Source organism: Pocillopora verrucosa, chromosome 3 (assembly GCF_036669915.1).
Source record: "Pocillopora verrucosa isolate sample1 chromosome 3, ASM3666991v2, whole genome shotgun sequence".
NCBI lineage: Eukaryota > Metazoa > Cnidaria > Anthozoa > Scleractinia > Pocilloporidae > Pocillopora > Pocillopora verrucosa.
The window spans coordinates 3,479,769-3,502,718 of NC_089314.1; the positions used below are offsets into that span (position 1 = coordinate 3,479,769).

At 38.5% G+C, this 22,950-nt stretch overlaps 4 pseudogenes; 3 read left to right on the top strand and 1 right to left on the bottom strand.

Moving 5' to 3' along the window:
- Window positions 1-22,755, top strand: part of LOC136276856 (uncharacterized) — a 41,176-nt pseudogene extending 18,421 nt beyond the window's left edge.
- Window positions 6,296-7,279, top strand: LOC131799426 (trace amine-associated receptor 1-like; annotated as a pseudogene).
- Window positions 15,330-16,304, top strand: LOC136279979 (lysophosphatidic acid receptor 1-B-like; annotated as a pseudogene).
- LOC136279980 (uncharacterized) lies at window positions 21,249-22,351 on the bottom strand (annotated as a pseudogene).
- Window positions 22,756-22,950: the final 195 nt, after the last annotated feature.

Consider the following 22,950-nt stretch of genomic DNA (forward strand, 5'->3'; position numbering starts at 1 on the left):
CTCGTTTACTCAATTCTTGAGGCAACTCAAACCAAGTTGATTTCCTTCGAACTTTCTGTTTACATTTCCGGTATTTTTATTTCAATACTTCAAGCTGTAGACATCTCAAAAATTCTGCATTCTAAAGGGGATTTTTTTTTCGTTTATATAGATATTTATATGTACATTTTTTTAAAACAATTTTCCGTTCCATTGCTCTAACCTCTTTGCACTGACAGTTCATTAGTTAGCAACGGTAGACAGAGAGAGCTAGCGGAGTGTCGCGGTAACATTCACTTTGCATGGTCAGGTAAATTATTGTGCTCTTCAAGACATTTCACCGAAATAATTAAGCTATGATGGCATGAAAATAAGATTGCAACCGAAAAGTAACTTGTGAGCTTCAAAGTACGATCAAAGTTTTTTTTACTGAAGACTCTTAAATTGGATTATTTAACCGTGCCATTGTCCAAGCATTTTATGCTTTCACGGAATTTTAAGAAGCAATATATTTCTAACCGCAAATAGCTTTTATATTTATAACGAAATCGGATTGAATACCGGGATCTCTGTCGTCCGGATAATGACAGAAGGAAGATAGATGAATTTAGTAATGATAAACTGTTCACACAAAGGGAAACGTGAAGCAACTGGTGGATGATTCATGCTGACCAGTAAGTATCTGCATCTTAATCCATCCAAGGCATTAGGACCAGATCGAGTCTTACCTAAAGATCTTAAACTGGCACAGAGATCTCTTATCCAAGGCTTGTTTGAAGTCTTTAAAAAGAGCAAGGATTGTTGTAAGTTCCCCTAGCAGTGGAAAGAATCTTCAGTTATACCTATCTTTGAAAAGGGAATAGACTGGACCTTAGAAATTTTCGACCAATATCTTTGCTTAGTGTTCCAGGAAAACTACTCGAGAGGGTGGTACGCAAGTCTATAGATGATCATATTATTTCTAATGGTATCTTAACTAATAGACAATGGGGTTTTAGGAAAGGACACTCTATTGAAAGCCTTCTCCTCCATCTTATGAGTCCTAGAGGAGAGCTTTGGATACAGGTCATAAGGTTGGAGTCTTATTCATCGATTTCCGCAAAGCTTTTGATTGCGTGGACCACATAATTCTTGCAGAAAAACCTACTCGGTGTATCGGGTGATATGTGGAGCTGGATCAATGATTATCTCACCAACCTTATGCATAGGACTCAAGTTAACAATGTTAGATCATTAGATCAGGTCTTAGGATCTTAGAAAATCGATAAATATTTTAATTGATAGACCTAATGCTGAACTTGGCCGTAGTTCTTTTGCACATAGGGCAGCAATTGCATGGAATTCATTACCGGATAATTTAAGACACTTTTTCATTACAATTGCTTTTAAAAACAGGCTTAAAAAGGCAAAAAATGATGTTGTTAATATAAATTTTGGAAAGGGGGGTGGCTCTGTTGTTTATAATAAGAATTCAAATTTCTACTATTTCTGATCTATTATGACACATTTATATTTATATTCATTCTGTTTCTTATTTAAGACTTAACTCTAGGTTTATTTATCTTTTTATTTTATAATATAGTACGTCCGCATCAGATGTAAAGTTAGAGTGCCAGTGGTTTAATATTTACTCGCATACTTACTTTTATTCCTATCTGGTCAACAATACTTTGCAGTGAAGCCGCAGCTGGTGTCAACAGGATAAGTTACTTTGTGGCTGTCAATGTCGCACAGATTCCCATAATCGTCATCACTCCTGTTGTTTATTTGAGCCTACTGTACCCACTGATTGCACCGAGAGGTAGAAATCGATGTCGTTTGATCTGATAGGTATGGGTTTTCATTACTATTGGAATAGGGCGTGACTCTGTTTATCTCTGCTATCAACCCGATAATTTTAATGGCCCCCTTTGATTTTTTTTTTCAATTTTTCCCCTTGCGGCGTCTACAAATGTCCATAGTCGACCAAAGTAATAATGTCCGTTAGTGTGATATTTGACGTTAGACCAGAAAGTCAGCGAATGTTAGGGTTGAGGCCGAACAGTCGCACAGCATGAGATAATAAACAATTCTTGATCTCTTGCGCACACTTATACCTCCCTCCACCCCCTCTTTACTTTTCAAACTTAGATCTACGTGTCTGTTGTAATTTTTTTGAAAATTTTCTTAGCTTACTTTCAATCACATTATGCCGCCACTGTTGGAGTTCAGTTCGCCTGCACTGGAGCAGGATATTGCATATTCGCTATCTTCGGCCCCAAAAACTCACAGATGGCATGACAGTAATACGAGGGGGAGGAAGAAGAGGGATGGGACAATAGCGAATGGAACTTAAGAAAATTTGTATTGATGCGTCACGTTAATCAATTTGACTTCGCTGCTTTGAGTTATTGTATTGGTTTGCTACCTTTGGGTTACTGGACATTACTTATCGCCTGAGGAAGAGGGTGGAGAATTTTGGGGGGATCGTTTGGTAAAGGGGGAGGGCGGAGGGCAGAGGAAAGAATCAGTCGTCACCAATAAGGGGGGGGGGGAATCAAGAAAGTTGACTGCAAATGAGGGGGGGAGGGGGTCATAAGGATACGACAGAGCTTTAAAGGATCAAGTAAATTTTATCGTGACAAAACCATAATCCTTCCCCCCCCCTCTCCCGGCGGTGAATAATGACCGGCCCTTACCTTACCTCACCTCTGTCTCGAATACGACGAAATTCTGAAAAAAGTCCCAGTTGCTGATAATTACTTGCACTAAAAGTTCAGTTCTAGGACATTATATTGTTTCGGATTCGGTGTCTGGGCAAACAAAGTTTAGAGTGATAACGAAGGCAACCCATCCTAAACCAAGCCAAACGCAACCGAGCTTTTAAAAATTTACCAGAATGTCTGTTGCCTACGCTTTTGGCACAGGCAAAAGCTCTTTAAAATCTTAACAATTTGTCGTGATGGATTTGCGATTATGTATGAGTTGGCACTCTTACAATGTAATATTTGCCAGGCGCGATCCTAGAACGATTTATTTCAGTGTCGTAACTAAATGTTTTGCAATAGCAATTTTATGCTGCTGAGGGTTTCTTGCCCTCACCCTGCTCTGCTGCCGGTTCTCTTCGTAAATTGACACAATTCTATTTCTGTCTCGCACTGAATTCGCAGGCAGTTCTCCTACACTGTGTAAAATTGCAGAGAGCTTGCTCGGTCCAGTGATCTACAGTCTGTCTTACTGCCGCAGGTACTTGGAGGCGCTGTTTGAAAAGGAGGCTATTCGTTACCCATGGCGCGCCATGTGCATGGGCTATCGACACGGAATGGTTATACGCTGAATAACTACAGCTCTTGTGTAGCAGTCTTAATTACCATGGGGTTTGCTTACCGAGTGCTAGCTTTGTTGTTTATGTTGTTTACAAATAGGGGGAAGCAACATTAGCTGCATCTTGTTGTTAGAGAAATCTGGAGAAAAGCGTATTAGTGTTAAACTCAAGGGTGGCTTTAAATTAGATGATTAGATTTCATTTTTTTTGCGTGTGTCCTGTGACAGTGAACGCAAGAAAAGGAATTAGACGAGGCAGCAATCTTGTGCAAACATTATTTTGTTGTCAGTTGAGAGCATTTATTTCTGTTTTGTTGATTTTTTTTCTTTTTCGTTAGCGTGCTCGAAGGTGCCATATATGTTTAACTTGTTAAGTGTCCCGCCAAGTGTGTTGTGATGTACACACAAGGCTTAAAATGACTATGCTAAGAGACTTAGAGGTCATCTCTGTAAGTTCGAAAGTCAGAATCACTATCGTCTAATTTTATGCGCAAGAATGCCGAAACCGGTGATCTTTGTCGGTTGTTGATAAATCACAATTGATGATTAAAAAAGCAAGTGAAGGTTTCATATTTGTTAGGAGATTCGTGGGCTCGAGTAACGGTCACTTTGGAAATGAGCCCGCAAACTTACAAGGCCATAAAATAAGTTTGATGATTGGATATCTGTTAATTATGAAACTGAATATGCCATTCGACCTCCTAATCCAGAATGTTCATGTTTCTGAATAAGAAATGACGAAAGAAGTCTTATTTTTCAAATAATTTTTGTAATAGCAACTTAGATGAGCAGGTGGCCATGGGTTGTTGTTTTGAGACGCAGCTTAACGGATAGAAATATTTCTGATTAAAAGATCTCAGAAACTGTGATTCTAGCGGTTAATTTTTTGCGATTCCTCGTTGTGAAAAACGTTTTCTAGGACGCGGTTTTCCCTTTTTATCGGGAAAAAGGAGAGGACTTATTCACTGAAAAATGTATGATACGTTGGACCCAAATTAACACCTGTGCTGAAGAAGCTGAAATATTCTCTTCACGTTTCTTCCACGCCCTCGAGCAATAACCACTCACTTTGTGTATAATGCGGAACATTTAGGCTAATTGCATCGTTCCTGTTTTGTGGACATCAACAGAAATCAATCTTTAAGTAAACATCTTACCACACAATCTATTTACATTTAATTAGGGTTGGCTCAGCGATATTCAGTATAACGAATGTCCGTCCAGAATGGGCTGACATCGAGATATCCTTTTAGGAGAATTGATCCATTTATTTGCTTACAGCGCAGGTAAAATAAGTAATATGTCCTATCATATTTCGCCTATTGATTATTTGCCCTTCCTATTCAGCTGCTCTCGTATCGGCTTTCATCTTTGTGTTCACGGAAGACTTATTAACAGTTTTTTTTCGGTCAATTATGAATTTGCCTCACATAATCATCGTTTCGCCGAAGACTGCCAAGCTTTCCATACTCGAGCATTCAAGTCTTGCGGCAACTCAAACCAAAGTTGATTTCCTTTAAATTTTCTGTTTTCATTCAGAGTAGTTTTATTTCAATAACTCGAGGGGTTCTGCTTCGAAATATTTTTTCTTACAATTTTCCGTTTCGATGCCCTAACCCCATTGCACTGGACTATATGAGTTAATGGGAGTCAACTGTGGCAAAACGTTGTCATAGGAGCAAGAATCAAGAACTACGAGACTGTATCCAAGGTTTATCGAAAGTCGGGAGAGTATTTCTTTCGTCGGCGCTATTAGATAACACCTCAATAACATACCTATGAAAGGAATAATTAGTTATGTTTCAGAAAGGAATAAGACTTCCTTCATCTGTCGTAGAGCATTTCAAATGTTGAACGTTTGTTCTTCCCACCCAGTAAAATAAAACCACCTTCTTGTTGGTTTCGTTTGATCATGTGTTACCTCAACAAAAACGTAAGTAGATGTTCAAAACCCATTCCTATAGTTCATGGAAGAATCTTAGAGGGAGGTTTTAATCTTTTATCCATATTATGTGACAATATTTGGAGGTAAATTTTAGTTAAGGCTTGTCGCCGAAGACATGGTCAATTAAACAAATAGGTTTATCCCATTCTGAAGCTTGGCCGCCTACATTTCCTGTACACCTGTGATATGATAATTAACTAATTTTCCTAACACACTGGTGTTCAAATAAAGACATATAATCATCTTGCTACCGACAGTGACCTCCACACTTCTTTCATGTATTTAAAGACAGTGGATTAAGTGGCTCTGAATATGACAGCTATTTCCTTTTTCGAGGTATGTTTATTCATTTCTATGATTTTTTTTCTTTCTTTGGCCTTTTGAAATTCATATTTCAGTAAAAGCCACTTCAAACTGTGTTATAGTGGTGTAAATGAAGAACGTTATTGAAGATACAACCTTCGACGGTTTATAAATCAGCAACTAAGCTCATTGTTAGCAGACTGTTGTTGTGATATTACAGTACGTGGTTAGGTACGTTTCAATGCTAATTAAGAAATTTCACAGAAGTAATAAGGCTGTGACGATATGAAAACAATATTGCAACTGAGTAATTACAATAATATCTATGCAGTGCCTTTTTAAAAGTTTTTGGCTCAGGACTCTGAAATTGGAAATTTGACCGAGGAATTGTGGAAGCACTTTTCCTTTAACAGACTTTCAAGAAGCCATATACACGTAAATGTAACTACCTTTGATAACAACACCAAAATCGAACTAATTACCTCATGCTTGTGTGCTGTGTCTGAAACAGTCCTGAAAAGTCGTCGAATACAGTTTATTCAGATATGTTCACGTTATCCCTTGCAGTCATACGTAAGTGGCGTGTTTGTTGAGAAATATCAATGCCTCAATCATTAGTCTGCATATGGTTTAATCAAAAAAAAAAATCCTAGTATCGCAAGAAATTGCCAAGTAAGGAAACATCGTATAGTTCACTGAACAATTAAGCAACTTGTCTCCATTTATATAGGTCGTTTGGTTAAGTAATATTTCAGTGGAAACTCAATGGCTTTCAACACAAGCAACATTACTCATTACCTGAAAAGTGAAGATTGGATGTTTGTTCCTGCCTCCCACTGCATTTCATGGTTTGCTGTGCTCGCCACTGTATGTCTGGCCACAGTCATCCTTAATATCATCACCATTATTATGTTTGCGAAGCAGCGCCGGCTACAGAGGAAGAGTACATACTTGATCATCCATCTAGCCATAGTCGATCTCTTGGTTGGGGCGGTTACCGGACCTCTTCGGATTGAATCTATTGGGAGCTTGATATGCCATACGTGGAAGAACAATATGCCTAGCAGCATTTGGTTATTTTTACTAGAACTGGCTACTGGGTATCATATTGATAAAGTCTCGCTTCTTAATCTCACTTTTATTTCATTAGAACGAACACACGCAACATTCTATCCTTTCAAGCATCGTTTTGTTAAGAAATGGGTTTATGGAGTGGTTATAGTTGTCACTTGGTTAGTACCTGTATTCATGATCTCTTTGGTGTATGGAATATCAATCTTCAATCACGACTACATTAACTTTTATTCGGTCCTCTTTTCATATATTTCCATCCTTCTGTTGGTTATATTTGCATGCTATGTTTCTATTTATATCAAAGTTCGTCGTGGTCGTTTTGCTCAACTTCATGGTGCAGCCGGTCTGAGGGAAAGAAAACTGACAAGTACAATGTTTCATGCCACATTTGGATCGTTCTTAACTTTCCTGCCATCGATAGTATGCTATGGCGTGTTCGCTTCTGATTTGAAGCTATATGCTAGCCTTCCCACTAATTTCCGTTTTCACTTTGAAATGGCAATGATTACATTTTTTTTGTTCAACTCGTTGATAAATCCTATAATTTACGCCATACGAATGCCAGAATTTAGAGCGGGTATGTTACAAATAATATTTCGTAGAACTCCACACCGTCTACAACCGGTTAACATTCCACTTCAGGACCGTTAATTTGTAATGTTTGGAGAAATATAAATTGAAAAAAAAAAATTTAAGCTTGAACTAAACGAGGAAAATTCGTGCGCGCTTCTCTGCATTGCTAACACAGGTCCATAACGGAAAACTAACGTCAATGATGATGTTCAAAGAAGATACTGTTTGTTAGATTTAGCATAGTACAAGAGAAAAAAATGTTGAGTCACTGATTGGGCTGTTATCATTAAATAACTGTATAGCCAGTAATTTCAATAATCTTAGATAAGGAGTCCATAGCAATTTTTTTTTTCACAGAAAGGCACAAAAGAATGAAAAGCCTTTGCCTAGATCAGTAAAACGACATCGAAGTGTTTATTTCAGTACTGTTGTTTCCATATAGATAACAAACTTCTTCTGTTACGGAAACTGAAACAACTTGTTGTAATATTATATTATTACGGAGAGAAACATTAAAGTTTTTTTGGATGAAGCATTTTCTTTTGTTATTTTTCTAGGTTCTTTTTCTTTTGTTGTTTAGCTGCACGTTTCAAACAGAATGCAGTCATGCACAATGGGGTAGATTAAACAAAAATTAATGTTTTATTACTTCAAGTGATGACACCGCTGATATCAATCAATGAACTTAAAAGAAGCATTTTTATAGTGTTTTAGACACGTTTCACTAAGGACGGTACATAGGACGGACGAATATATTCAAGGCAACCCGAAAATGTGATACCATAGACAGCTATGACCGGCTGAATGGTTATGTATTGTTTGTTATTTACAATAACTGATTACACAGTACGTGGGTTAAAAATTGAAAGCCAACACTTGTTATTACAAGAGAAAGGAAGCTCAAAGACAATTCTTTAGAAACTGTAGCGTGACATGGATGATCTCCACGGTCGAATAGGAATAAAAGTTGGGAAAGAAACAAATGAATGATAAAATACCATTTCCCTTTGTTGAGCAGTTGCTTTTAGTTTGGTTTGGTTTTGTTTTGCTGTGCGAATTATCAGCCAGAATGTAATAGAAAACAGTCAACATTAACAGGAAGTGAAAGAAAAAATCTCCTTTTAACAACCATGGGTGATAATCCCGCCAATAAATCAATCAATATTATTGTACCAATATTACGTAGACCCATTTCTGATAAATCAGTGGCAAAAAAGCGATGATCTCTCGTTTTTTAGGACTTCGAAACGTTTCGCTATACATTCCTTTCTTGCGAGTTGCAATGTTTGCCCCGTGGCGATCCCAGAAATCTTCGCGCAAACGTAAGGATCCGATTACTGACAACTCATTTATTACTGCTTGGTGGATGTGAGATCACGCTGCGAGGTGATCATCCCGCGTAATAATCGTCATGGCGAAAATATGAGAGTTTGTATGGGAATAGAAACGATCGCTCTTTGAATAAAACCATAAAGTCAAATTCTCAATAAAAATACCTCGGCAGGTTATTTATTTTATTTTGAGGAAACTAGCGGTTATTGGGTGGACACCAGCGCCAGTGAGGACTTGTATCGTTTGTGCCTTACTCTCGGGCATTAAAAAGCCGCTTTGTGTACTGATGCGGAAGACTTCCTGTTTATTATAATTGGTGCAAGTTTAATTTCTTTATCAAAAAGACAAAGGCGAATGGCACAAAGACTTAATAACAGTTGTTTTTGTCAATTATGAATTTGCTCACTACAATCATCTTCATAATCATCGTTTGGCCGAAGACTGCCACGCTTTCCATGCTGGAGCCCTCGTTTACTCAATTCTTGAGGCAACTCAAACCAAGTTGATTTCCTTCGAACTTTCTGTTTACATTTCCGGTATTTTTATTTCAGTACTTCAAGCTGTAGACATCTCAAAAATTCTGCATTCTAAAGGGGATTTTTTTTTCGTTTATATAGATATTTATATGTACATTTTTTTAAAACAATTTTCCGTTCCATTGCTCTAACCTCTTTGCACTGACAGTTCATTAGTTAGCAACGGTAGACAGAGAGAGCTAGCGGAGTGTCGCGGTAACATTCACTTTGCATGGTCAGGTAAATTATTGTGCTCTTCAAGACATTTCACCGAAATAATTAAGCTATGATGGCATGAAAATAAGATTGCAACCGAAAAGTAACTTGTGAGCTTCAAAGTACGATCAAAGTTTTTTTTACTGAAGACTCTTAAATTGGATTATTTAACCGTGCCATTGTCCAAGCATTTTATGCTTTCACGGAATTTTAAGAAGCAATATATTTCTAACCGCAAATAGCTTTTATATTTATAACGAAATCGGATTGAATACCGGGATCTCTGTCGTCCGGATAATGACAGAAGGAAGATAGATGAATTTAGTAATGATAAACTGTTCACACAAAGGGAAACGTGAAGCAACTGGTGGATGATTCATGCTGACCAGTAAGTATCTGCATCTTAATCCATCCAAGGCATTAGGACCAGATCGAGTCTTACCTAAAGATCTTAAACTGGCACAGAGATCTCTTATCCAAGGCTTGTTTGAAGTCTTTAAAAAGAGCAAGGATTGTTGTAAGTTCCCCTAGCAGTGGAAAGAATCTTCAGTTATACCTATCTTTGAAAAGGGAATAGACTGGACCTTAGAAATTTTCGACCAATATCTTTGCTTAGTGTTCCAGGAAAACTACTCAAGAGGGTGGTACGCAAGTCTATAGATGATCATATTATTTCTAATGGTATCTTAACTAATAGACAATGGGGTTTTAGGAAAGGACACTCTATTGAAAGCCTTCTCCTCCATCTTATGAGTCCTAGAGGAGAGCTTTGGATACAGGTCATAAGGTTGGAGTCTTATTCATCGATTTCCGCAAAGCTTTTGATTGCGTGGACCACATAATTCTTGCAGAAAAACCTACTCGGTGTATCGGGTGATATGTGGAGCTGGATCAATGATTATCTCACCAACCTTATGCATAGGACTCAAGTTAACAATGTTAGATCATTAGATCAGGTCTTAGGATCTTAGAAAATCGATAAATATTTTAATTGATAGACCTAATGCTGAACTTGGCCGTAGTTCTTTTGCACATAGGGCAGCAATTGCATGGAATTCATTACCGGATAATTTAAGACACTTTTTCATTACAATTGCTTTTAAAAACAGGCTTAAAAAGGCAAAAAATGATGTTGTTAATGTAAATTTTGGAAAGGGGGGTGGCTCTGTTGTTTATAATAAGAATTCAAATTTCTACTATTTCTGATCTATTATGACACATTTATATTTATATTCATTCTGTTTCTTATTTAAGACTTAACTCTAGGTTTATTTATCTTTTTATTTTATAATATAGTAGGTCCGCATCAGATGTAAAGTTAGAGTGCCAGTGGTTTAATATTTACTCTCATACTTACTTTTATTCCTATCTGGTCAACTTTACTTTGCAGTGAAGCCGCAGCTGGTGTCAACAGGATAAGTTACTTTGTGGCTGTCAATGTCGCTCAGATTCCCATAATCGTCATCACTCCTGTTGTTTATTTGAGCCTGCTGTACCCACTGATTGCACCGAGAGGTAGAAATCGATGTCGTTTGATCTGATAGGTATGGGTTTTCATTACTATTGGAATAGGGCGTGAGTCTGTTTATCTCTCTTATCAACCCGATAATTTTAAAGGCCCCCTTTGATTTTTTTTTTCAATTTTTCCCCTTGCGGCGTCTACAAATGTCCATAGTCGACCAAAGTAATAATGTCCGTTAGTGTGATATTTGACGTTAGACCAGAAAGTCAGCGAATGTTAGGGTTGAGGCCGAACAGTCGCACAGCATGAGATAATAAACAATTCTTGATCTCTTGCGCACACTTATACCTCCCTCCACCCCCTCTTTACTTTTCAAACTTAGATCTACGTGTCTGTTGTAATTTTTTTGAAAATTTTCTTAGCTTACTTTCAATCACATTATGCCGCCACTGTTGGAGTTCAGTTCGCCTGCACTGGAGCAGGATATTGCATATCCGCTATCTTCAGCCCCAAAAACTCACAGATGGCATGACAGTAATACGAGGGGGAGGAAGAAGAGGGATGGGACAATAGCGAATGGAACTTAAGAAAATTTGTATTGATGCGTCACGTTAATCAATTTGACTTCGCTGCTTTGAGTTATTGTATTAGTTTGCTACCTTTGGGTTACTGGACATTACTTATCGCCTGAGGAAGAGGGTGGAGAATTTTGGGGGGATCGTTTGGTAAAGGGGGAGGGCGGAGGGCAGAGGAAAGAATCAGTCGTCACCAATAAGGGGGGGGGAATCAAGAAAGTTGACTGCAAATGAGGGGGGGAGGGGGTCATAAGGATACGACAGAGCTTTAAAGGATCAAGTAAATTTTATCGTGACAAAACCATAATCCTTCCCCCCCCTCTCCCGGCGGTGAATAATGACCGGCCCTTACCTTACCTCACCTCTGTCTCGAATATGACGAAATTCTGAAAAAAGTCCTAATTGCTGATAATTACTTGCGCTAAAAGTTCAATTCTAGGACATTATATTGTTTCGGATTCGGTGTCTGGGCAAACAAAGTTTAGAGTGATAACGAAGGCAACCCATCGTAAACCAAGCCAAACGCAACCGAGCTTTTAAAAATTTACCAGAATGTCTGTTGCCTACGCTTTTGGCACAGGCAAAAGCTCTTTAAAATCTTAACAATTTGTCGTGATGGATTTGCGACTATGTATGAGTTGGCACTCTTACAATGTAATATTTGCCAGGCGCGATCCTAGAACGATTTATTTCAGTGTCTTTACTAAATATTTTGCAATAGCAATTTTATGCTGCTGAGGGTTTCTTGCCCTCACCCTGCTCTGCTGCCGGTTCTCTTCGTAAATTGACACAATTCTATTTCTGTCTCGCACTGAATTCGCAGGCAGTTCTCCTACACTGTGTAAAATTGCAGAGAGCTTGCTCGGTCCAGTGATCTACAGTCTGTCTTACTGCCGCAGGTACTTGGAGGCGCTGTTTGAAAAGGAGGCTATTCGTTACCCATGGCGCGCCATGTGCATGGGCTATCGACACGGAATGGTTATACGCTGAATAACTACAGCTCTTGTGTAGCAGTCTTAATTACCATGGGGTTTGCTTACCGAGTGCTAGCTTTGTTGTTTATGTTGTTTACAAATAGGGGGAAGCAACATTAGCTGCATTTTGTTGTTAGAGAAATCTGGAGAAAAGCGTATTAGTGTTAAACTCAAGGGTGGCTTTAAATTAGATGATTAGATTTCATTTTTTTTGCGTGTGTCCTGTGACAGTGAACGCAAGAAAAGGAATTAGACGAGGTAGCAAACTTGTGCAAACATTATTTTGTTGTCAGTTGAGAGCATTTATTTCTGTTTTGTTGATTTTTTTTTCTTTTTCGTTAGCGTGCTCGAAGGTGCCATATATGTTTAACTTGTTAAGTGTCCCGCCAAGTGTGTTTTGATGTACACACAAGGCTTAAAATGACTATGCTAAGAGACTTAGAGGTCATCTCTGTAAGTTCGAAAGTCAGAATCACTATCGTCTAATTTTATGCGCAAGAATGCCGAAACCGGTGATCTTTGTCGGTTGTTGATAAATCACAATTGATGATTAAAAAAGCAAGTGAAGGTTTCATATTTGTTAGGAGATTCGTGGGCTCGAGTAACGGTCACTTTGGAAATGAGCCCGCAAACTTACAAGGCCATAAAATAAGTTTGATGATTGGATATCTGTTAATTATGAAACTGAATATGCCATTCGACCTCCTAATCCAGAATGTTCATGTTTCTGAATAAGAAATGACCAAAGAAGTCTTATTTTTCAAATAATTTTTGCAATAGCAACTTAGATGAGCAGGTGGCCATGGGTTGTTGTTTTGAGACGCAGCTTAACGGATAGAAATATTTCTGATTAAAAGATCTCAGAAACTGTGATTCTAGTGGTTAATTTTTTGCGATTCCTCGTTGTGAAAAACGTTTTCTAGGACGCGGTTTTCCCTTTTTATCGGGAAAAGGGAGAGGACTTATTCACTGAAAAATGTATGATACGTTGGACCCAAATTAACACCTGTGCTGAAGAAGCTGAAATATTCTCTTCACGTTTCTTCCTCGCACTCGAGCAATAACCACTCACTTTGTGTACAATGCGGAACATTTAGGCTAATTGCATCGTTCCTGTTTTGTGGACATCAACAGAAATCAATCTTTAAGTAAACATCTTACCACACAATCTATTTACATTTAATTAGGGTTGGCTCAGCGATTGTCAGTATAACGAATGTCCGTCCAGAATGGGCTGACATCGAGATATCCTTTTAGGCAAATTGATCCATTTATTTGCTTATAGCGCAGGTAAAATAAGTAATATGTCCTATCATATTTCGCCTATTGATTATTTGCCCTTCCTATTCAGCTGCTCTCGTATCGGCTTTCATCTTTGTGTTCACGGAAGACTTATTAACAGTTTTTTTTGGTCAATTATGAATTTGCCTCACATAATCATCGTTTCGCCGTTGACTGCCAAGCTTCCCACACTCGAACTCTTGTTCATTCAAGTCTTGCAGCAACTCAGACCAAAGTTGATAGTTTTTTAATTTTCTGTTTACATTTTGAGTAATTTTCTTTCAATAACTCGAGGGGTTCTGCTTCGAAATACTTTTTTCTTACACTTTTCCGTTTCAATGCTCTGACCACATTGCACTGGACTATATGAGTTAATGGGAGTCAACTGTGGCCAAACGTTGTCATAGGAATAAGAATCAAGAACCATGAGGCTGTATCCAAGGTTTATCGAAAGTCGGGAGAGTATTTCTTTCGTCGGCACTAGTAGATAACACCTCAATAATAAACCTATGAAAGGAATAATTAAATATGTTTCAGAAAGGAATAAGACTTCCTTCATCTGTCGTAGAGCATTTCAAATGTTGGACGTTTGTTCTTCCCACTCAGTAAAATAGAACCATCTTCTTGTTGGTTTCGTTTGATCATGTGTTACCTTAACAAAAGCGTAAGTAGATGTTCAAAACCCATTCCTATAGTTCATGGAAGAATCTTAGAGGGAGGTTTTAATCTTTTATCCATATTATCTGACAATATTTGGAGGTAAATTTTAGTTCAGGCTTGTCGCCGAAGACATAGTCAATTAAACAAATAGGTTTATCCCATTCTGAAGCTTAGCCGCCTACATTTCCTGTACACCTGTGATATGATTATTAACTAATTTTCCTAACACGCTGGTGTTCGAATAAAGAGCTATTTGAAAATATTAACTGGTTAATTCAAGTCACATATAATCATCTTGCTACCGACAGTGACCTCCACACTTTTTTCATGTATTTAAAGGGAGTGGATTAAGTGGCTCTGAATACGACAGCTATTTCCTTTTTCGAGGTATGTTTATTCGTTTTTATGATTTTTTTCTTTCTTTGGCCTTTTGAAATTCATATTTCAGTAAAAGCCACTTCAAACTGTGGTATAGCGGTGTAAATGAAGAACTTTATTGAAGATACAACCTTCGACAGTTTATAAATCAACAACTAAGCTCATTGTTAGCAGACTCTTGTTGTGATATTACAGTACGTGGTTAGGTACGTTTCAATGCTAATCAAGAAATTTCACGGAAGTAATAAGGCTGTGACGATATGAAAACAATATTGCAACTGAGTAAGTACAATGATATCTATGCAGTGTCTTTTTTTTAAAGTTTTTGACCCAAGACTCTGGAATTGGAATTTTGACTGAGGCATTGCGCAGACACTTTTCCTTTAACAGACTTTCAAGAAGCCATATACACGTAAATGCAACTACTTTTGATAACAACACCAAAATCGAACAAATTACCTCATGCTTGTGTACTGTGTCTGAAACAGTCCTGAAAAGTCTTCGAATACAGTTTATTCAGATATGTTCACGTTATCCCTTGCAGTCATACGTTAGTGGCGTGTATGGTTGAGAAATATCAATGCCTCAATCGTTAGTCTGCATATGGTTTAATAAAAAAAAAAAAAGCAAAAAAAAAAAATTCCCCGCATCGCAAGAAATTGCCAAGTAAGGAAACATCGTATAGTTCACTGAAAAATTTGGCAACTTGTTTCCATTTATTTAGGTCGTTTGGTAAAGTAATATTTCAGTGGAAACTCAATGGCTTCTAACACAAGCAACATTACTCATTACCTGAAAAGTGAAGATTGGATGTTTGTTCCTGCCCCCCACTGCATTCCATGGCTTGCTGTGCTCGGCACTGTATGTCTGGCCATAGTCATCCTCAATAGCATCACCATTATTATGTTTGCGAAGCAGCGCCGGCTACAGAGAAAGAGTACATACTTGGTCATCCATCTGGTCATAGTCGATCTCTTGGTCGGGGCGGTTACCGGACCTCTTCGGATTGAATCTCTTGGGAGGTTCGTATGCCATCTGTGGGAGAACGATATGCCTAATAGAATTATGTTATTCTTAGAAGCACTGTATCATATTGATAAAGTCTCGCTTCTTAATCTCGCTTTTATTTCATTAGAACGAACACACGCAACATTCTGTCCTTTCAAGCATCGTTTTGTTAAGAAATGGGTTTATGGAGTGGTTATAGTTGTCACTTGGTTAGTCCCTGTAGTCATGATCTCTATGATGTTTAGAGGATCAATCCTCAATCACGACATCATAATAATTTTTTGGTTCTTCTTTTCATATATTTCCATCCTTCTTTTGGTTATATTTGCATGCTATATTTCTATTTATATCAAAGTTCGTGGTGGTCGTTTTGCTCAACTCCATGGTGCAGCCGGCCTGAGGGAAAGAAAACTGACAAGTACAGTGTTTCATGCCACATTTGGATCGTTCTTAACTTTCCTGCTATCGATAGTATGCTATGGTGTGTTCGTTTTTTATTTTAAGCTACTTTTAAGCCTTCCCATTAATTTCCTTTTTCACTTTCAAATGGCGATGTTTACATTTCTAATGTTTAACTCGCTAATAAATCCTATAATTTACGCCATACAAATGCCAGAATTTAGAGCAGGTATGTTACAAATAATATTTCGTAGAAGTCCACGCCGTCCACACCCGGTTAACATTCCACTTCAGGGCCGTTAATTTGTAGTGTTTGGAGAAATATAAAATTGAAAGTAAAAAATTTAAGCTTGAACTAAACCAGGAAAATTCCTGCGCGCTTCTCTACATTTCTAACACGGGTCCATAACGGAAAACTAACGTCAGTGATGATGTTCAAAGAAAATACTGTTTGTCAGGTTAAGCATTAAAATGGGAAAAAAAAAATGTTGACTCACTAATCGGGCTGTTATGATGAAATAACTGTGTAGCCAATAATTTAAATAATCTTAGATAAGGAGTCCATAGTCATAGTCATTTTTTTTCACATAAAGGCACAAAAGAATGAGAAACCTTTGCCTAGATCAGTAAAACGACATTGAAGTGTTTATTTCAGTACCGTTGTTTCCATATAGATTACAAACTTCTTTTGTTAACGAAACTGAACAACTTGTTGTAATATTACATTATTACGGAGAGAAACATTAAACTTGTTTTCGATGAAGCATTTCCTTTTGTTTTTGTTTTATTTCTTTTTCTTTTGCTGTTCAGCTGCAGGTTTTAAACAGAATGCAGTCATTCACAATGTAGTAGAATAAGCAGAAATTCATGTTTTATTACTTTAGATGATGACGCCGCTGATATCAATCAATGAACTTAAAAGAAGCATTTTTACAGTGTTGTAGACAAGTTTCACTAAGGACGGTACATAGGACGGACGAATGTATTTAAGGAAACCCGAAAATGTGATACCATAGACAGCTATGACCGGCTGAATGGTTATGTATTGTTTGTTATTTACAATAACTGATTACACAGTACGTGGATTGAAAATTGAAAGCCAACACTTGTTATTACAAGAAAAAGGTAGCTCAAAGACAATTCTTTGGAAACTGTAGGGTGACATGGATGTTCTCCGCGGTCGAATAGGAATAAAAGTTGGGAAAGAAACAAATGAATGATAAAATACCATTTCCCTTTGTTGAGCAGTTGCTTTTAGTTTGGTTTGGTTTTGTTTTGCTGTGCGAATTATCAGCCAGAATGTAATAGAAAACAGTCAACATTAATAGGAAGTGAAAGAAACAAAACTCCTTTTAACAACCATGGGTGATAATCCCGCCAATAAATCAATCAATATTATTGTACCAATATTACGTAGACCCATTTCTGATAAATCAGTGGCAAAAAAGCGATGATCTCTCGTTTTTTAGGACTTCGAAATGTTTCGCTATACATTCCTTTCTTGCGAGTTGCAATGTTTGCCCCGTGGCGATCCCAGAAATCTTCGCGCAAACGTAAGGATCCGATTACTGACAACTCATTTATTACTGCTTGGTGGATGTGAGATCACGCTGCGAGGTGATCATCCCGCGTAATAAGCGTCATGGTGAAAATATAAGAGTTTGCACGGGAATACAAACGACCATCCATCGTTTGTGCCTTACTCTCGCGCAATAAAAGCCCGCTTTGTGTACTGATGCGGAAGACGTCCTGTTTATTATAATTGGTGCAAGTTTAATTCTTTATCAAAAAGACAAAGGCGAAAGGCACAGACTTAATAACAGTTTTTTTTGTCAACTGATTATGAATTTACTTCACATAATCATCGTTTGGCCGAAGACTGCCACGCTTTCCATAATGGAGCCCTCGTTTACTCAATTCTTGCGGCAACTCAAACCAAGTTAATTTCCTTCGAACTTTTTGTTTACATTTCGGGTATTTTTATTTCAATACTTCAAGCTGAAGACATCTCAAAAATTCTGCACTCTAAACGGGAATTTTTTTTCCTTTATATATATATTTATATGTACATTTTTTTAAAAACAAGTTTCCGTTTCATTGCTCTAACCTCTTTGCACTGACAGTTCATTAGTTAGCAACGGTAGACAGAGAGAGCTAGCGAGTTTCGCGGTAACATCCACTTTGTATGGTCAGGTAAATTATTGTGCTTTTCTAGACATTTCACCGAAATAATTAAGTTATGATGGCATGAAAATAAGATTGCAACCGAAAAGTAACTCGTGAGCTTCAAAGTACGATCAAAGTTTTTTGTACTGAAGACTCTTAAATTGGATTATTTAACCGTGCCGTTGTCCAAGCATTTTATACTATCACGGAATTTTAAGAAGCAATATATTTCTAAACGCAAATAGCTTTTATATTTATAACGAAATCGGATCAAATACCGGGATCTCTGTCGTCCGGATAATAACGAAAGGAAGATAGATGAATTTAGTAATGATAAACTGTTCACACAAAGGGAAACGTGAAGCAACTGGTGGATGATTCATGCTAACCAGTAAGTATCTGCATCTTAATCCATCCAAGGGATTAGGACCAGATCGAGTCTCACTTAAAGATCTTAAACTGGCACAGAGATCTCTTATCCAGGGCTTGTTTGAAGTCTTTAAAAAGAGCAAGGATTGTTGTAAGTTCCCCCAGCAGTGGAAAGAATCTTCAGTTATACCTATCTTTGAAAAGGGAATAGACTGGACCCTAGAAATTTTCAACCAATATCTTTGCTTAGTGTTCCAGGAAAACTACTCGAGAAGGTCGTATGCAAGTTTATAGATGATCATATTATTTCTAATGGTATCTTAACTAATAGACAATGGGGTTTTAGGAAAGGACACTCTATTGAAAGCCTTCTCCTCCATCTTATGAGTCCTAGAGGAGACCTTTGGATACAGGTCACAAGGTTGGAGTCTTATTCATCGATTTCCGCAAATCTTTTGATTGCGTGGACCACATAATTCCTGCAGAAAAACGTACTCGGTGTATCGGGTGATATGTGGAGCTGGATCAATGATTATCTCACCAGCCGTATGCAAAGGACTCAAGTTAACAATATTAGATCAGGTCTAAGACCTGTTAGAGTTGGAGTTCCTCAAGGATCTTTGCTTGGCCCTAGACTGTTTGTTACTTATGTTAATGACCTACTGGATCACGTGACCATCGGGGAATTATATATGTATGCAGACGATACAACAATTTATGTTATAGGGAATTCTGTTGAGGATATTGTCATAATTTTACAAGAAGTCTTAGACCAAGTTAATTCCTGGACTCTTGAGAACAGACTGGTTGTCCACGTAGGTAAATCCGAAGCGATGACTTTGAGCATTAAGCCCTTCATAGGTCCTATGAAACCTCTGAAGTGGGGCGACAACGTCATTCGGTATGTATCCTCCTCTGTGTGCCTCAGAATTACAATCGATGACAAATTATCTTGGTCTCAGCATATCAAACTAACTCGTTGTTCATTTCACTTGAAAGTTAAAATGCTGAGACGTATAAGTTTTCTACCCGAATCTATTTTAGAAACTATTTAATTTAAGACAGTAATCCCAAGTGTCTTATATGGAATTGTGACATGGGGTCTGGCACCAAGCTTAAAAAACTAGAATTGATACATATTAGAGCTGCTACACTGATATATAAGTTACCAAAATGTATGAAGGATGATGATATATTAGCAAGAGTTGGGTGGATGCCTCTTGAGTATTTCTATAAGTTTCGTATTCTAACAATTACTCACGTGGCATTTTATTGGTTTGCCTTAAATGAAGTAAATGCCTTGGTTGTTGAGTGCTCTAATAGTTAGGATCTTAGAAAATCGCTAAATATTTTAATTGATAGACCTAATGCTGAACTTGGCCGTAGTCCTTTTGCACATAGGGCAGCAATTGCATGGAATTCATTACCGGATAATTTAAGACACTTTTTTCGATCCAATTGCTTTTAAAAACAGGCTTAAAAAGGCAAAAAATGATGTTGTTAATATAAATTTTGGAAAGGGGGGTGGCTCTGTTGTTTATAACAAGAATTCAAATTTCTACTATTTCTGATATATTATTACACATTGATATTTATATTCATTCTGTTTCTTATTTAAGACTTAACTCTAGGTTAATTTATCTTTTTATTTTATAATATAGTAGGTCCGCATCAGATGTAAAGTTAGAGTGCCAGTGGTTTAATACTTACTCTTATACTTACTTTTATTCCTATTTGGTCAACTTTACTTTGCAGTGAAGCCGCAGCTGGTGTCAACAGGATAAGTTACTTTGTGGCTGTCAATTTCGCTCAGATTCCCATAATCATCATCACTCCTGTTGTTTATTTGAGCCTGCTGTACCCACTGATTGCACCGAGAGGTAGAAATCGATGTCGTTTTATCTCATAGGCATGGGTTTTCATTACTATTGGAATAGGGCGTGACTCTGTTTATCTCTCTTATCAACCCGATAATTTTAAAGGCCCCCTTTGAATTTTTTTTTCAATTTTTTCCCCTTGCGGCGTCTACAAATGTCCATAGTCGACCAAAGTAATAGTGTCCGTTAGTGTGATATTTGACGTTAGACCAGAAAGTCAGCGAATGTTAGGGTTGAGGCCGAACAGTCGCACAGCATGAGATAATAAACAATTCTTGATCTCTTGCGCACACTTATACCTCCCTCCACCCCCTCTTTACTTTTCAAACTTAGATCTACGTGTCTGTTGTAATTTTTTTGAAAATTTTCTTAGCTTACTTCCAATCACATTATGCCGCCACTGTTGGAGTTCAGTTCGCCTGCACTGGAGCGGGATATTGCATATCCGCTATCTTCAGCCCCAAAAACTCACAGATGGCATCTGTTACTTTTGCACTCATCTCCTCTCTTGTGGCAGGTAAACAAAGGAAAGGTTATCGTGACAAACAGTAATACGAGGGGGAGGAAGAAGAGGGATAGACAATAGAGAATGGAACTTAAGAAAATTTGTATTGATGCGTCACATTAATCAATTTGACTTCGCTACTTTGAGTTATTGTATTGGTTTGCTACCTTCGGGCTACAGGACATTACTTATCGCCTGAGGAAGAGGGTGGAGAAGTTTGGGGGAATCGATGGTTAAGAGGGAGGGCGGAGGGCAGAGGGCGGAGGGAAGAATCAGTCGTCACTAATAAGGGGGGGATTAAGAAAGTTGACCGCAAATGAGGGGGGAAGGGGGTCATAAGGATTCAATAGAGCTTTAAAGGATCAAGTAAATTTTATCGTGACAAAGCCATAATCCTCCCCCCCTTCCCCCCTCCCCCTTTCCCCCCTCAAAAAAAGCGGCCCTCTGTCGCTCCCAGAAACCCCTAAAGTGGACATCAAGGCGTGCATCAGGGGCTTGGTTAGCCCCTCTGTCAAGCTCTTCGCCTGTGATAGGTTGCAATGCCGGTTCAACTTGCACATCATAACAGACCATGTCGAGCAGCTCGGCCTGTAGATTGCGAATTTCATTGTGGCGCTGAATAACTAGGCCTCCACGCTGGCAGATCATCGCATGATTTACTGTAGACATGCTACCACAAACGCACACTGACGGCTGATCGGGTGTCGGCCAATCATATCGGAGCCTCACGGCATCACGAAATTCCCGCTTGTTGAGATCAAAATTCATGTCTTTGAGAGGAATAACTGTAAGCCAGTTGGATGCGCCTTTTTCACAGGCCAGGTCCACGGCTCTCTGTGTCTTGTCTGGCAACCTGGCCTTCACTTCCTCAAGCTCCTTTTTTTAGCCCATCACCCTTTTCTTTCCGGGTGGCGTATACCAGTCGTTGTACCTCGGCTTCATCTGGGGTCTCATGGGATTGCGCCTCTATCTTGCTTACAAGTGGAGCACTTACTCTAATAGAGGCTGAGTACTCCGCTCCGCACTATCAGATGGATTTATGAGCCCAAGACCACCCATACGCACCGGCAATGCTACTAGATCGCGCTCTGCCTCAGAACAGTTACGTCTATGAGCGATGGTATAAGCACATCCGAGATTGCACGCTCTAAGGGCTGCAGTAGGGTCTCGATATCCGGCAAAGTTCTCATAAAATACGTCCACCGATGTCTAAGCCCAAATGTGAATGCTGCATAACTAGCTTGTGGCTGAGATCTTGCAAACTCCGCCAACCTCGTCACTTCTCCCACCCAATCTTCTACCTTGCCACCCACATAATGCTCAAGACAGGTCTGTGAGCCCAGCGCAGCGCCCAGGTGTTTGCGCCCCTCGGTGGTTATGTTTATACCAGTCCCTGCGAATATTTCCTTTGCGCGACCTTCCTTTTCCGGCTTAACAACAAGCCAACACTTCTTCAATTTCGTAAATTGACACAATTCTCTTTCTGTCTCGCACTGAATTCCTAAGCAGTTCTCCTACACTGTGTAAAATGGCAGAGAGCGTGCTCGGTCCAGTGATCTACAGTCTGTCTTACTGCCGCTGGTACCTGGAGGGGCTGTTTGAAAAGGAGGCTATTCGTTACCCAGAAGTCATGGCGCGCTATGTGCATGGGCTCACGACAAAGAATGGTTATACGCTGGATAACTGCAGCTCTTGTGTAGCAGTCTTATTTGCCATGAGGCTTGCTTACCGAGTGCTGGCTTTGTTGTTTATGTTGTTAACAAATGGGGGAAGCAACATTAGCTGCATCTTGTTGTTAGAGAAATCTGGAGGAAAGCGTATTATTATTAAAGTTAAGCGTGGCTTTAAATTAGATAATTAGATTTCATTTTTTTTGAAAAGGAATCAGACGAAGGGGCCAACTTGTGCAAACATTATTTTGTTGTCAGTTGAGAGCATTTATTTCTGTTTTGTTGATTTTTTTCTTTTTCGTTAGCGTGCTCGAAGGTGCCATATATGTTTAACTTGTTAAGTGTCCCGCCAAGTGTGTTGTGATGTACACACAAGGCTTAAAATG